The sequence below is a fragment of the Strongylocentrotus purpuratus genome, unplaced genomic scaffold (genome assembly GCF_000002235.5).
Source record: "Strongylocentrotus purpuratus isolate Spur 01 unplaced genomic scaffold, Spur_5.0 spur5_contig_817, whole genome shotgun sequence".
In the NCBI taxonomy this organism is placed as follows: Eukaryota; Metazoa; Echinodermata; class Echinoidea; order Camarodonta; family Strongylocentrotidae; genus Strongylocentrotus; species Strongylocentrotus purpuratus.
This window is the reverse complement of record NW_022145521.1, coordinates 601,273-615,634: the sequence shown is the minus strand read 5'-3', so window position 1 is coordinate 615,634 and position 14,362 is coordinate 601,273. Positions and strand designations below refer to the sequence as shown.

Genomic DNA, 14,362 nt, shown 5'->3' with positions numbered 1-14,362 from the left:
GACACCCTTGAGTTCTTTGAGACCGAGAAGAGGGGTATGGGACGTAATCTCAGGAAGTACAAGAGTGAGTATATTTACCATTAAACTTTGAATTTGTGCCCTCCCACCCTCTTAAATCTACAACAACAACAAAAAACACTCGAAAAAAGGATTTCTTATCATACAAAATAAACCGTTTGTGCAATCAACAAATCAAATCCTAGCGTATATATTGTTAATGAGTAGCATGAGGAAAACAGGAACGTATGAGCCCCAATGCAATTTGAATAAAAACAGTAATGAAATGATTTCCCCCTTTGGGAATTTATTTCTGTAAACAGATCAGTGTTAGTATATAGTTTAAAGGATCTTTCGACTGGCATGATATCTTGAATACAATTAAGAGGCGTCAGAACATCTCCCCTCAAATCATTGTCATGACTGTTTTGCATGAATGAATACTACAAGTTCTCTTGTATTGGCAACCTTTAAGAAATATATCATGTCCTCTCTGTTCCCTTTCAGCCTGCATGCAATTCGGCATGGAATGCTGGTGCAACAGGCGTGGTGGCGCAGTCGTCTTCTGTAGCGGTAAGTTTGAAGCCTAATAAACCCTTTCTCACATAAACTGCAGCGGTAGTTCTTTTTTAGTGATGACATAAAGTGTAATAAGACTCACATTTCCTCACAGGCCTAATGAGCTCAATTGCCATTTGCTCACAATTAAAAATCGCAGCATGATTTCTTTGTTTTTATTTCTCTTCTTTTTGCGGCGTTTTACCACGTAATATCTGAAAAAGCCTCAACTTCTTGGTGTGACGTCCAAACATTTGCTTGTTTCGTTCACTCTCAAGTTCAACAAGCTTTTTATTGTTTTGGAACGGAAAGGTTGATGTCCTACTATTACACTTTACTACAACAACTACTTCTATTACTACTAATAAGTATTACAATAATGACAATAATAATGATGATAGCCAGAGTTAACATCGCGCACACTGTCTCTTGGATAGCATGTTAAATTGAGTCATTTCCAATGAACGTTGAAAGGCCAAATATGGTCACAGTTATCTTTTCCCCAAAATAATGAATACGAGTAATAATAGCACAACATTTTAACTTTATATGACATTATAAGCTCATCTGCCCAATAGAGGGAAACTCTTGTGAGTTCTAACCGGGTATCCATTTACTACACCTGGGTAGAGAGACATTGTGACCATGATATGTATCACGGACCAAGAAGGCATATACATCCGTCATGTTCTTCCTTTATTCTATTTTGCAGGCGCCGGAAATGGAGATAGCATGTAAACTCTCCGATAGCAGCAGTTTACCAATCCCGGATCAGAATGGAATGACGTACGGAACAGTCTTGACCAATCCAAATCTCTCTTTTACTTTGATTTTACTACTTTAAATCTTATGGATTCCAATATTCAGTGATACTGTAATAAAGATATTTTAAACAAATTTTCTTTGGTATCTGATGTCTTTCATGACGGAGCTTTTAATTGTGTGTGCGTGTGTGTGCGTATGTGTGTGTGTGTGTGCGTGTGTGTGTGTGTGTGTGTATGTGTAGCATTGGTAGTGCTATCAAGCCAATAATGGATGATCCATGAGTTTACGAGGAACATTTTAGACATGCGAGTAAAAGAGTGATCAATTTGAGAAGAATACTGTAGTAAAAAGACTACACATTGACTAGTGAGAAGGTTCGATTGATTGACTGATTGATTGATCCATTCGTTTATTGTATTGTATTGGTTTATTGAGATAAAAATCATCGGACATGCAGCTAAAAGCTGAAATTGTTCAATTTACAGAGTGAAAAAGTACATGGCATAACATTGCATTGATAACACATTAAAATATATTGCCCACTTAACAAATATTGTGTATATTTAAATAGGATTTACAGTTTCAATGATGATATAAAATTGTCATTCGTTTTACATGAGATAGAAAATTGATAATTAACAATTTACAGGTTCATTGCAACAGTGATACGTAGGTGGGATAACATTTAGATGTTTATACAGATAAAATACGATAAAAGATAAGATATTAAAGCTAAGTTTCAATATTGGTTAATCCTGAATTAAGCGAAATTGGCAAATTAATATTACATCAGAAAGTATAAAGTGAAGAAACCTTGAATGAATTAAATATAGTGATGATAAAGATGTAATGTTGACATCGACAAAGATAAATATTAACAAGGTGATGGTCCTGAATTCAGCGAAATTGGCAAATTAATATTACATCAGAGAGTATAAAGTGAAGAAACCTTGAATTAATTAAATATAGTCATGATAAAGATGTAATGTTGAAATCGACAAAGATAAATATTAACAAGTAAAAAGGCTATTTCACATTGATTGAAACATTCTCAAGTTCTGTTATTAATTGATATTGCACATAGAAGAGGAGATACAAAAATAGCAATCAGTAGATGAATATGCATGTGGGAATATAATCAAATACATTGTTTTGTTTACTCGATCTTTGTTAGTTTTAGTTCAAAGATTCAAGGTGAATTAAGCAGTCTAACAATAGTGGGTATCGTTGAGGAATAATACCGGGTAGTCCGACAGAGGGGGGTTTTGAGAAGATGTGAAGAGCGTAAGCGACGAGAGGACATATCACTACGTAAGGGAGGGAGAAGATCACGGTGCCGGGGAGATTTCAACAGACTACGAGCAAAGGAATCCAGTAGTTGTTCATGACGCTCAGACATACGACAGATGGAGAGGTGCTCTAGAGCATGGTCGTAAGAGACATACTGGTCCTTCATAATGATGCGGCAGACACGTTTCTGGATTTTCTCAATATCATTGTACTGATTTGCAGTGATGCTTGGAGACCAAAGGGGAGATGAATACTCCAAAAGAGGACGTATGTAGGATGAGTAGATGTTGACTAGGTCACAACTTGGGACGGATGCCTTTCGAAGACGACTTATCATAAATACTCGCTTTCTCGCTCTTGATACCATATCACCAACTTGTTTGTCCCACTTGAGATTGGATTGTAAGTGCACGCCCAGTATTTTCTGGGATTCCGTTGTTTTCAGAGGCTCATCATTGAGACGCAAACAAGAAGTGTTGATGGGACGTTTCGTGAAGTTGACAGACATGGCATTGCTCTTGGTGGTATTGAATTTCATGTCATTGTCTTTACTCCAATTTTCAATTTCAGCCAAATTATGGAATAAGCTTCCCTCATCACTTCGCTGTATTGCAACATACTCTGCCTTTAAAACTCGTCTTAAGACTTACCTATTCCATCTGTAACCCAGTATTTCCTTAAGTTGTATAAGTTTATTTTACTAAATCCATAATTGATATGTTTTTTGTATATACATTTGAAATTAATTAGTTATCACCCTTTAGTCTCATTGGCTGCCTGTGTGGGGCCTGTTGGCCTCAGATGCTAGAGCTTCTGTGAATAATGTGCTGACTGGGCTAGTCCCTTAAATTGTCAGTGAACGGAGCAGCTGGAGGGCACCGGGCCCCACCAGGCAGAGCTGACGATTGAAATGGGTTATAACAAAATATCGCAAAAAATATTGCAAAATTATTTACTTTACTTGTATCAAAGAGAACTGTTGCTGAGCTAGCGCCATGAGCGTCCCTGGACGGTGTGTGCGCTCTATAAGTTTACACTATTATTATTATTAATTCGTCAAGATGGTCCTGTAGTTTCGGTGGTGCCGATGTCGTGCGAATCTCGAGAAGGCTTAGGTCGTCAACATATTTCCAATGATGCTCGATATCATGTGCGGCATCATTCACCAGAGCTAGGAACATCAACGGGCCTAGTTTTGTTCCCTGCGGAACTCCGCACGTCAAATGCCTTTCCTCGGAGATACAAGAGCCAACTCTAACATCCTGGGTGCGATCAGTTAAGAAGCTGGTCGCGGTCTGAAGAACTGCTTCATTGACACCATACGTGAAGAGTTTGTGAATCACTATATTGTGGTTGACACGATCGAAGGCTTTAGAAAAATCTATCGTGCAAAGGGACGCACAGTAGCCAGGCCTATCTAAGCCCTTGAGGATTGTATCCACTAGGCTCACCAAGTAGTGGGTTGTTGAACTGCCTTTAATGTTGCCAAACTGACGATTGTCAAGATGGGGTGTGAGGTCTCTCATCAGATACAGTGAAATGAAACCTTCAAACACTCGTGAAAATATCGGAGTTATCGATATGGGTCTCAAATCAGAACAGCTTCTAACTGGGTAGGTTTTAGGTACCGGTGTTACAACGGAACGTTTCCAACGCGATGGGAAAGAACCCGACTTCAGAATGGAATTGAAGATGGCAGATAACGGAGCAGAGATCTCTAGGGCGAATTCTCTGATCAGTCGAACCGGAGTATCTTCAGGATGGATAGCTTTAGATGGATTTAGCTTCTTCAGCGCTTGAAAGACCCTGAAGCGCTGAATGTCGGGTGGTGGTCTTCTGGCAGGTAGGTAGGCCGGGCTAGTCGTGGTATCAAGGGCAGGTAGTTCAGAGCATATACCTGCAAAGAAGTCGTTGATATGATTTGCCTGCTGAGAATGGCTCATGCCGAAGTCATCTGGAAAACTGTAGGAAATACGTTTACTCAAACCAGCAAGAGAGCGTATTTGACGGTGCCAGGAGCCAGGATTTGAGTTCTTCATCGCTGCGATCTTTGAGCGATAGAACGTAGACTTCAGTTTCACAATTGCGCGCTGAATTTGGTTGCGGATACTCCTAAAAGAAGCCAAGTCACCCCTTTCAAAGGCTCGTTGTCTCTTCTGGATGTCAGTTTTTATCTTGTCATTGATCCATTGTTTGTCGTTCGCTGAACGCTTACGAACAACAAGAGGGAAATGTTGACGATATGCCTCATCTAGAACATTCTGAAGAGATCGGACCATATCGTCAGGTGACTCCATATCATTCAGGTAGCTGAAGTCATAAGAAGTGATCCAACGACCAAAGGATCTGATGCCAGAGTCGCGCATGGGACGATAGCTAAATCTGGTCGTAAGTGTAGGACGGGAAATCTCTGGAAACAACAAAACTGTAGAGTGATCTGAACGTCCGATGGGGGCCGTTATCCGAGGTTCCTTGTAAAAATCTCCCCTGTCAGTGAAGATCATATCAAGTATCCGGTTTTGTCTAGTAGGCCGCTTGACAAGTTGATCGACATTGAGATGTCGCACAAACTGGGTTGTATCTAGATCATTGAAATCACCAAGGATCACAATCGCAGCATCAGAGAAAGAGTTACGAATATGGTCGCTCATATATATGACATGGTCGATGATCTCTTCCTTCATAGGTGTGTTAGGTGGTGCATAAACAACACAAGTGAAGAGGTTTACAGAGTTCCGGACGTAACTGCGAAGACTTGCTTTAGCCCAGAGGATTTCAAGGTGTTTGGGTGTAAGCTCTGCTCCAAAAGGTGTTGCATGGAGATCATTTCTAGCATACAGAGCTACACCTCCACCACGTTTATCAGCTCGGTCCTTGTGAAGAAGGTTGTATCCTTTCATTTCGTTGGCTTCCGCAGGGTTACTATCCGAAAACCATGTCTCAGTCACGGCTACTAAGTCAGCTTGATTGACCTGCACCGTTCATCAAGTTTATTATTCATCGATCTAATGTTTGCTAGGAGGATCGATGGAAAGTGTTCTTTGCGTCTATCACTTCGAACCAACTGGATAACATTGGCTTTCCTTGAAGGAAATGGAAGATGTTTTCGCCTTGGTATTGGTTTAACAACAGTAATGTGTCTTCTCATGTGCGAACCTCCTCTCCTACCCCTCATGCGGCGGTGTTGATCATTACGTGCTATTCCTAATCGATCAATGTTTATCAACACTTCTTGGGGTAATTGAACTCTAGACGTAGACACATTATTATGTAATAACATCAATTCACTTTCACTGTAGCGTATCTCTTTGTGTTCAGTGGGCATTGTTGTTGTCAACACAAAAGATACTAGAAGTAGTCCACAAACTATGGCTAGAGATCCAGCTCGGCGTACGTAGTACGTATACTTGGTATAGGCGTACATATATGAACGCCGGTACATGATGAACAAGAAAGTTGAAAACAGTCAGAACACTCAGCAAAACAAAGCATAAAGCTACTCACAATGATCACTGACGTCAATACAACAGGACATACACGTTGGTTCGACTGAAAATCCAAAATTTTGTTATAAATATCAACAAAAGTGTATGTTTAACAGGAGCAGACAAAAAAGTATGGGTCAGCAGCATAACAACGCCCTCTAATTTTTATTCTAAAACAAGGCAACAAAAAGAAAACTTTTAGCTACTAGGCTGTCTCATATATTTCGCATGTATAAAATGCAATCAGAAATACGATCAAATAATACAAAAACAATGACTGCTTTGATAGGCGCAGTAAGAACTATTGCCCGAGGTAATTTCTAAACCTTACTGTGTCCCAAGACGAACTCGAAAGTCATAGCGTAGTTTCGAGATTAATGCGGAGCTATAGTTTTGAATGTGACCGAAAAGCAGCCGATATTTTTAATTCATCAAATTAAATTGAAAATGTATTTATTAAGAAACCATATGAATTACAAGGAATTTATGCATGGTACCAAAAAAAGAAAGATAAACAATATGATGTACAAATTTATTAAAATTCATATTCGAAAAAATGGCCATGCTATAACAAAATTAACAAAGTGATGCACGAAAATACAGATAAAGAATGGGAGGGTTGTTCGACACATGCTCCTGCGGCAATGGCTCCGGGCCAATTTACGTACCAGACAAGTGGCGTAATGAACAAAAACTTTGAAGGGTCAGAACTAATTAACAACCAAGTAATATAATGCAGGGGGCCGCGGAGCGTCTTCCAAAATAGGAGGGGTGCACCAACAAAAAACGGCACTTTCTGAAAAAGGGGCTCCTACAAAGGGAAAAAAACATACAATTATTTTTAGACATTGGTATATACCCCTACATCATCATGATTGTGATTACGCTACTAGGGATGATATCAGTATTTTTTTTTCTTTACGAGGTACAAGATACTGCTGAACTAAGCAACATACTTTGCAGTTGGGTGTGATGGTCTGTAGTGGTCTGAATATTAATTTTCGAGAAAACGAAGCGAGCTAGCAAAATTTGAAAGATTTGTGAAGTCCCAGTGCAAAAACTTACATCTTATAAAGAAGACATAAGACAAACCCTGATGAGTATTTAGCACAATCTAATGAAGGACGACTGAAAAGTTCTTTTATACTATAACAACTGTGAATGCGAGCGAATGCTGGTGCAACCCTCCTATGCGATTTTTTAAAGAAAAATGGGCTCTTATTCGCCTTAATGACTCAGGAGTGCATATTATGGAGAAAGGAAAAGTTGGCAATTATCAGAGTTGAAAAGGGCACTTCTTGCACCTAAAAAGAGACACTCAACAGAGATGAAAAAAGGCACTTGTGAGCATGGAAGTGGAAATGGGGAATCTGTTGAAGGAAAAGGGCACATATCAGATTTTAATCGGGGTATTTATCAGATGTTAAGAGGGGCGTTTTGAAAAATGGAAAGGGGCTCAAAAAAAAAGGGAAAGAGGCACTTAACCGAAGGAAATATGGTACTTATGAGAAAGGAGAAGGGGCACGTGTAAAAAAGGGGCACTTATCAGAGGTGAAAAGTGGCATTTAAGAGAAAGGGAAGGGGTTCTTTTTAAGAAGGAAATATTACACTCATTATAAAGGAAAAAGGGCACGAGTCAAAATAAAAAATGGCAAAAAATATCAGAGGTGAAAAAGGAATTTTTCGCACCTGAAAAGACTTGAAAAGGATCGGATTTGTCTCGGATTCTGAAACAAAATCCTAGATTTAGCTCATGCTGCAATAATAATTGTAAACCTTTAGGTCAGTCCGGAACCCCATGACTTTTACAAGCCGATCGCCTGTCTGATTATCAAGATATTAACGATTGGAAATCGAAACAAAATTTTGCGTTTGCCAAACGGTTTTCATAACACTACAGTCGATTGGGGGAAACGAGTATGGTAAAACCTGTCACTCAAAGTTTTTAAAACTTTTTTGAGGTACTTCTTGATCTTTTTTAGGGCTTCAATATTTATGGTGGCCCTGAAGGGACATCGCGAATAGACTAAATCGTGAAAAATATGCGATAAAATTCACGATATCGTCAATTTTATCGCATATTTTTCACGAAGAAATTCACGAAATTGACGATATCGTGAACTTTATCGTGAACTTTTCACGATGAAATTGACGATATCGTGAATTTTATCGTGAAAAGTTCACGATATAAAGTTCACGATATCGTCAATTTTATCGTGTACTCTATCGTGTACTCTATCGTGTACTCTCCTGACGGGCGCTTCGTAAACAAAACCAGCCCTAGCTGGGGGAGACAGAGAGAAGGAAAAAAGGGAAAGGGAAAGAGAAGATAAAAGGAAAGAAAGAATAATAAGAAAAAAAGAGGGAAACTGGGGGGGGGGGCGAAGGGCTCTTGCCTCCTCCTCACTCCCCCCCCCCCCCCGCCAAAAAATAAATAAGGAGAGAGAGAAGGGAAAGGGAAAGGGAAAGAAAATATAAAAGGAAAGAAAGAAGAGGAAGAAGGAAAGAGGGAAACGGGGGAAGGGCGAAAGGCTCTTACCTCCCCCCCCCCCCCCCGCCAAAAAAATAAATAAGAGAGAGAGAGAGAGAGAGAGAGAGAGAGAGAGAAGGGAAAGGGGAAGAAAGAAGAGGAATAAGAGGGAAACAGGGGAAGGGCGAAGGGCTCTTGCCTCCTCCCCCCCCCGCCAAAAATAAATAAGAGAGAGAAGGGAAAGGGAAAGAAAATATAAAAGGAAAGAAAGAAGAGGAATAAGAAGGAAAGAGGGAAACGGGGAAGGGCGAAGGGCTCTTGCCTCCTCCCTCCCCACCCCCCGCCAAAAAAATAAATAAGAGATAGAGAGAGAAGGGAAAGGGAAAGGGAAAGAGAAGATAAAAGGAAAGAAAGAAGATGAAGAAGAAGAAGAAAAGAGGAAAACGGGGGCGAAGGGCTCTTGCATCCCCCCGCCCAAAAAATAAATAAGAGAGAGAGAGAGAGAGAGAAGGGAAAGGGAAAGAGAATAAAAAAGGAAAGGAAGAAGAATAAGAAGAAAAGAGGGGCTCTTGCCTCCTCCCCCCTCCCGCGCCAACAAATATAGGAGAGAGAGAGAGAGATAGAGAGAAGGGAAACGGGGGAAGGGCGAAAGGCTCTTACCTCCCCCTCCCCCCTCCCGCCATAAAGGGAAAGAGAAGGGAGAGGGAAAGAAAATATAAAAGGAAATAAAGAAGAGGAAAAAGAATAAGAAAAGAGGGAAACAGGGGCGAAGGGCTCTTGCCTCCTTTCTTTTCTTTCTTTTCCTTTCTTTCCTATTCTCCCTCTTTTTCGTTTTTCTCTTTCTTTCTTCTCTTTCCCTTTCCTTCTCTCTCTCTCTCTTATTTATTTTTTGGCGGGGGGCGGGGGGACGAGGCAAAAGCCCTTTGTCCCCGTTTCCCTCTTTTCTTCTTCTTCCTCTTCTTTCTTTCCTTTTATCTTCTCTTTCCCTTTCCCTTTCCCTTCTCTCTCTCTCTCTGATTTATTTTTTGGCGGGGAGGGGGGGGGGGGGAGTGAGGAGGAGGCAAGAGCCCTTCGCCCCCCCCCGTTTCCCTCTTTTCTTCTTATTATTCTTTCTTTCCTTTTATCTTCTCTTTCCCTTTCCCTTTTTTCCTTCTCTCTGTCTCCCCCAGCTAGGGCTGGTTTTGTTTACGAAGCGCCCGTCAGGAGAGTACACGATAGAGTACACGATAGAGTACACGATAAAATTGACGATATCGTGAACTTTATATCGTGAACTTTTCACGATAAAATTCACGATATCGTCAATTTCATCGTGAAAAGTTCACGATAAAGTTCACGATATCGTCAATTTCGTGAATTTCTTCGTGAAAAATATGCGATAAAATTGACGATATCGTGAATTTTATCGCATATTTTTCACGATTTAGTCTATTCGCGATGTCCCGCGATGTCCCACCATAAATATTACACCATATTACAGACACTGATAACACGTAGGGCCGTGCATCTCAGATTTAACATTGTTAAACGATGCCTTTGAACAATTTAGTCTGTTCATTTGTAATAAGTGCTCCTTTTTATCTCTGATAAGTGCCCCTTTTTAATCTCTACTAAGTGCCCTTTTCACGTAATATTAATAATGATAAGAATAACCAGTTGACCTCATTCAGCAAGGGTAAGCCATTATTATTAGATTAAAGATTCATTTATTTCACCCATCCTGATAAAATACATAAAAATTGCATAATCAAATAATCAAGTATACATTTTAACTATGAAAAGCAAAACACAGATAGTAAAGGTTAAGTGTAAAAATAAGAAACAAATGAATCGGGATTACGATATTAGATATACAGTGCGTCCCAGAAAAAACGAAACCGAGAAGTATCGATGTTCTATCATAACTTAATCACAACTATAATTAATGAATGATACATATTTGGAAAGCTTAGAGTCTTCTCTTTCATGTGATCTACTCAGATGATGCATATTTCACGCATGAGTGATTAAAGGTAATTTGAAGGAAGTAAACCAAAAAGACATTTGGCGGGTGGTATCTGAATTTCGAAAACAAATTAACATTTCTAAAAAGTTGAGTTTCTGCCCATTCATATGACACCTCAATCAGGAAAAATGAGCGAGGAATGACAAAGTTCTGTTTGTTTAAAGTAGTGCTTGCATTTCCATAATTTTATTAAACGAAATCGTTTGCACTGGCTGCCCGCCGTATCAATAAACGAAATTAACAAAAGACTTAACTCCGTTTCGTTGACAATCAGCCGTAGACGAGAGTCTTCATGCATGGCTGATTGTCAACGAAACGGAGTTAAGTCTTTTGTCAAATCTGCTTTTTGCTACGGCAGGCACCCAGTGAAAACGAATTCGTTTGTTAAAATTATGGAAATGCAAGCACTACTTTAAACAAATGTTTATCAGTATCAGTTAAAAACATTACACCTGGAATCAACTGGTTGTATATGATAATTTATGTTCAGTAAAGCATACTGCCACGCAGCCGGTGGCAAGAATACAGTATCCGAGGTGTGACTTTTGATAAATATGCGTATGTGCTTGAGCTTTCAAACTTTCCTCCAATCAATCACAATTTATTCATCTTCTGTTTTTATGTTTCATGAAGAGATTGCATGATGTCTCTCTGCATGATAAGCTAAGCGAAACTAAATGAAGAGATTCTACTTTGTGATTGCGTTCCTCTCTCTTGTCACACACGGAAGGTGGGCTTCAAGCAACATGGTCTCTGGCTGAGAACGCCTTATGTTGAAATAAATGTTAACACAGAAGGCGAAAGTTGACGATGGCCCTGGCTTAAACAAGAAAAAGATATAACAAGTAAATCAAGCTCAAGTTCAAGCTCGTTTACTCCAAACCTTCATAAGAAAACATTGGCATCACTTCCCAGCTACTCCTGCTGTTAGACATGTTTAAATAAAGAAACACATAGAGCTGACCTTATCAGTAAAGCTGAATTATTAGGGTGTGACATTTAGTTTGAAAAACAGTTTTTCAAACACGATATCATTACGGTGCTCATAGAGGTTAAATTCCTATAAATACAGAGTGTCTTGTGGACAACATCATTCAGTTGCAGATCACAGAGATATTCAAGGTATTCCTACTCTTCTCAAGGTAAGTCAAATGTCTTTCTGCATTCGTAAACGATTGTTTAAACCGGTTATTTGGTTACAGTGCACACTCTCAAATCCCATGGGAACATTCCAGCTAGTCACCCGTATGACTGGCGAGCACATACTACTCCGATTTTAAACATATAATTATACATATACATAATACAATCATATTGACGGTTGGTTCCGACATGGTACCCATTTAACAACTGGATGGAGAGAGGAACAATGTAGTTAAAATGCCTTGCATCAATGTCGAACCCATGATTTCCGGGCAAGTGATTAGACCACTCAACTACGACACCTCTACGTACGGTATCTATTGAATGACTGGTAAACGAGTAATCAAAGTCTTTCTAAGCATAGCATCTTTCATAAACATGTTTGGCTACGAGAACTAGTCCTAAGATTAGGGAAAATAGGTAGATAGGAAGGATGAACTAGAAAGAGGACAAAGACGCATGAGAGAGAGAGAGAGAGAGATGAAAGCGATTAGTGATGGTGGACATGCTTTGATTTTAATTTATGCCAGGGAGAGGCTTCCGTATGAAGTGCTAAAATGAACCTCAATTGAATTTCTTGTATTGGTATATTCTCTACATAACTTTCGAAACCGATTACTACATGATGATTGAATTTATAAACTCATGTCTTATTTACACAACAGATTATCTAAAAACCAACTCACCAATCAAAATGGCCAAGGCTCTGTTCTTCGTTCTGGCTTGTGCCCTCATCGTCGCCGTAATCGCTGATTACGAGTTCAACGACGACACCCTTGAGGTCTTTGAGACCGAGAAGAGGGGTATGGGACGGAGTCTCAAGAAGTACAAGGGTGAGTAAATCTAGCCGTTAAACTTTGAATTTGTGCCCTCCTACTCTCTTAAATCTACAACAAACACAAGAAACTTGACGAAGAAAAAAGGGATTCTTATCATAAAAAGTAAACCCTTTGCGCAACTATCAAAACAAATCCTAGCGTATGCATTTTTATTGAATAACATACGGAAAACAGGAACATATAAGCCCCAGTGTAATTTAAAGAATAACAGTAATGAAATAATATCTTCCTTTGAGAATTTCTTTCTGTAAACAGTACAGTTTTGATATATGGTTTAAAGGACCTTTCGATTGGCATAATATCGTGAATTCAATTAAGAGGCGTCAGAACCTAGAAATGAAATCTTTTAATATATCCTCCCAAATCAATGTCATGCTTGTATTGAATGAATGAATACTACAAGTTATATTGTATTGGCAACCTTTAAAAAATATATCATGTTCTCTCTGTTATCTTCAGCCTGCCAACAATTCGGCATGTCATGCTGGTGCAACAGGCGTAGTGGTTCAGTCGTCTTCTGTAGCGGTAAGTTCTACCAGCTTTATAGTAACTAAACTGCAAGGTTGGTCCTACTACATGAACTACTATACTCCTTTATTACTACTGCTACTACTTCTAATAATAATAATGATAATAGTAATACTGATGGTAGCCACAGTTACAGTGTGCAATTGTTCATATCAAGGGATGCGTGAGTTACCCTTCGTCTGTCGGATAGCATGTTAAATTTAGGTCCCGTGTGTAGGGGAGTCATTTTCGTTGTACGTTATTAAAGAACACATTAAACTATTAAAATAAGAGTAGGAGGAAACTCCGATGCAAGACAAGTGATGATAATAAGTTATCTCAGGAGGAGAGACCCAGCGGTCTCATCTCCCCCCCAATAATTAATAACAATAATAATAGAACAACATATTGTTATTATTGCCTTTATCTGACATTATTGGCCCAACTGCCCTATAATAGGCGCTCTTGTGAGATCTTACCAGGTCACCACTTACTTCTCCTGGGCGGAGAGATGCAATGTGAATATAATATATACCACGGACTCATAAGGCATCTACATTCGTCATGTTCTTTCTTTATTCTATTTCGCAGGCGCCGGAAATGGAGATAACATGTAAACTCTCTGATAGCATCCGTTGACCAATCCCGGATCAGAAAGGAATGACGTACGGAACAGTTTTGACCATTCACATTCTCTCTTTTTCTTTGATTTTCTAACTTTAAATCTCATGGATTCCAACATTCCGTGAAACTGTAATAAAACTATTTTAAACAAGTTTTTCTTCCGTATCTGATGTATTTCATGACGGAGTTTTTAATGTGTGCGTGTGTGTGTGTGTTTGCGTGTGTGAGTTTGTGTGTGAGCGTGTGTGTGTGTGGCATTGGTGTTGCTTTCAAGCCAATAATGGATGATCCATGAGTTCATGAGGAATATTGGAGACATAGGAGTGAAAGAGTGAGCAACCTGAGATGAATACTGTAACAAACAGACTATACGTTGACTAGTGAGACGGTTCGATTGATTGATTGATTGACTGACTTATTGATTGATCCACTAATCTACTCTAAACAAGGAAACTAACAAGTTCTGCTACTAGCCTCTTTTACCAATTTGCCGTGTAGGAAATACAATCAGATATACAATCACATACATGCAAATATTGACTGCCTTGAACGGTTTAAATTATTGCCCAAGGTGATCTCGAAACCGTACTGTGACCCAAAACGTAGTCGATGGTCATAGTGTAGCTTCGAGATCACCGCAGAGCTATAGTTTTACTTGAGATCCGAAAAATATGTGTTT

The 14,362-nt window shown here is 39.3% G+C and overlaps 1 long non-coding RNA gene across 1 annotated transcript; it reads left to right on the top strand.

Annotated features, from left to right (window-relative positions):
• The first annotated feature begins 11,653 nt into the window (after window positions 1–11,653).
• Window positions 11,654–13,837, top strand: LOC115921895. Its single transcript, XR_004063167.1, has 4 exons — window positions 11,654–11,712; window positions 12,379–12,546; window positions 13,012–13,077; window positions 13,651–13,837. It is a non-coding gene; the product is annotated as an uncharacterized LOC115921895 (long non-coding RNA).
• Window positions 13,838–14,362: the final 525 nt, after the last annotated feature.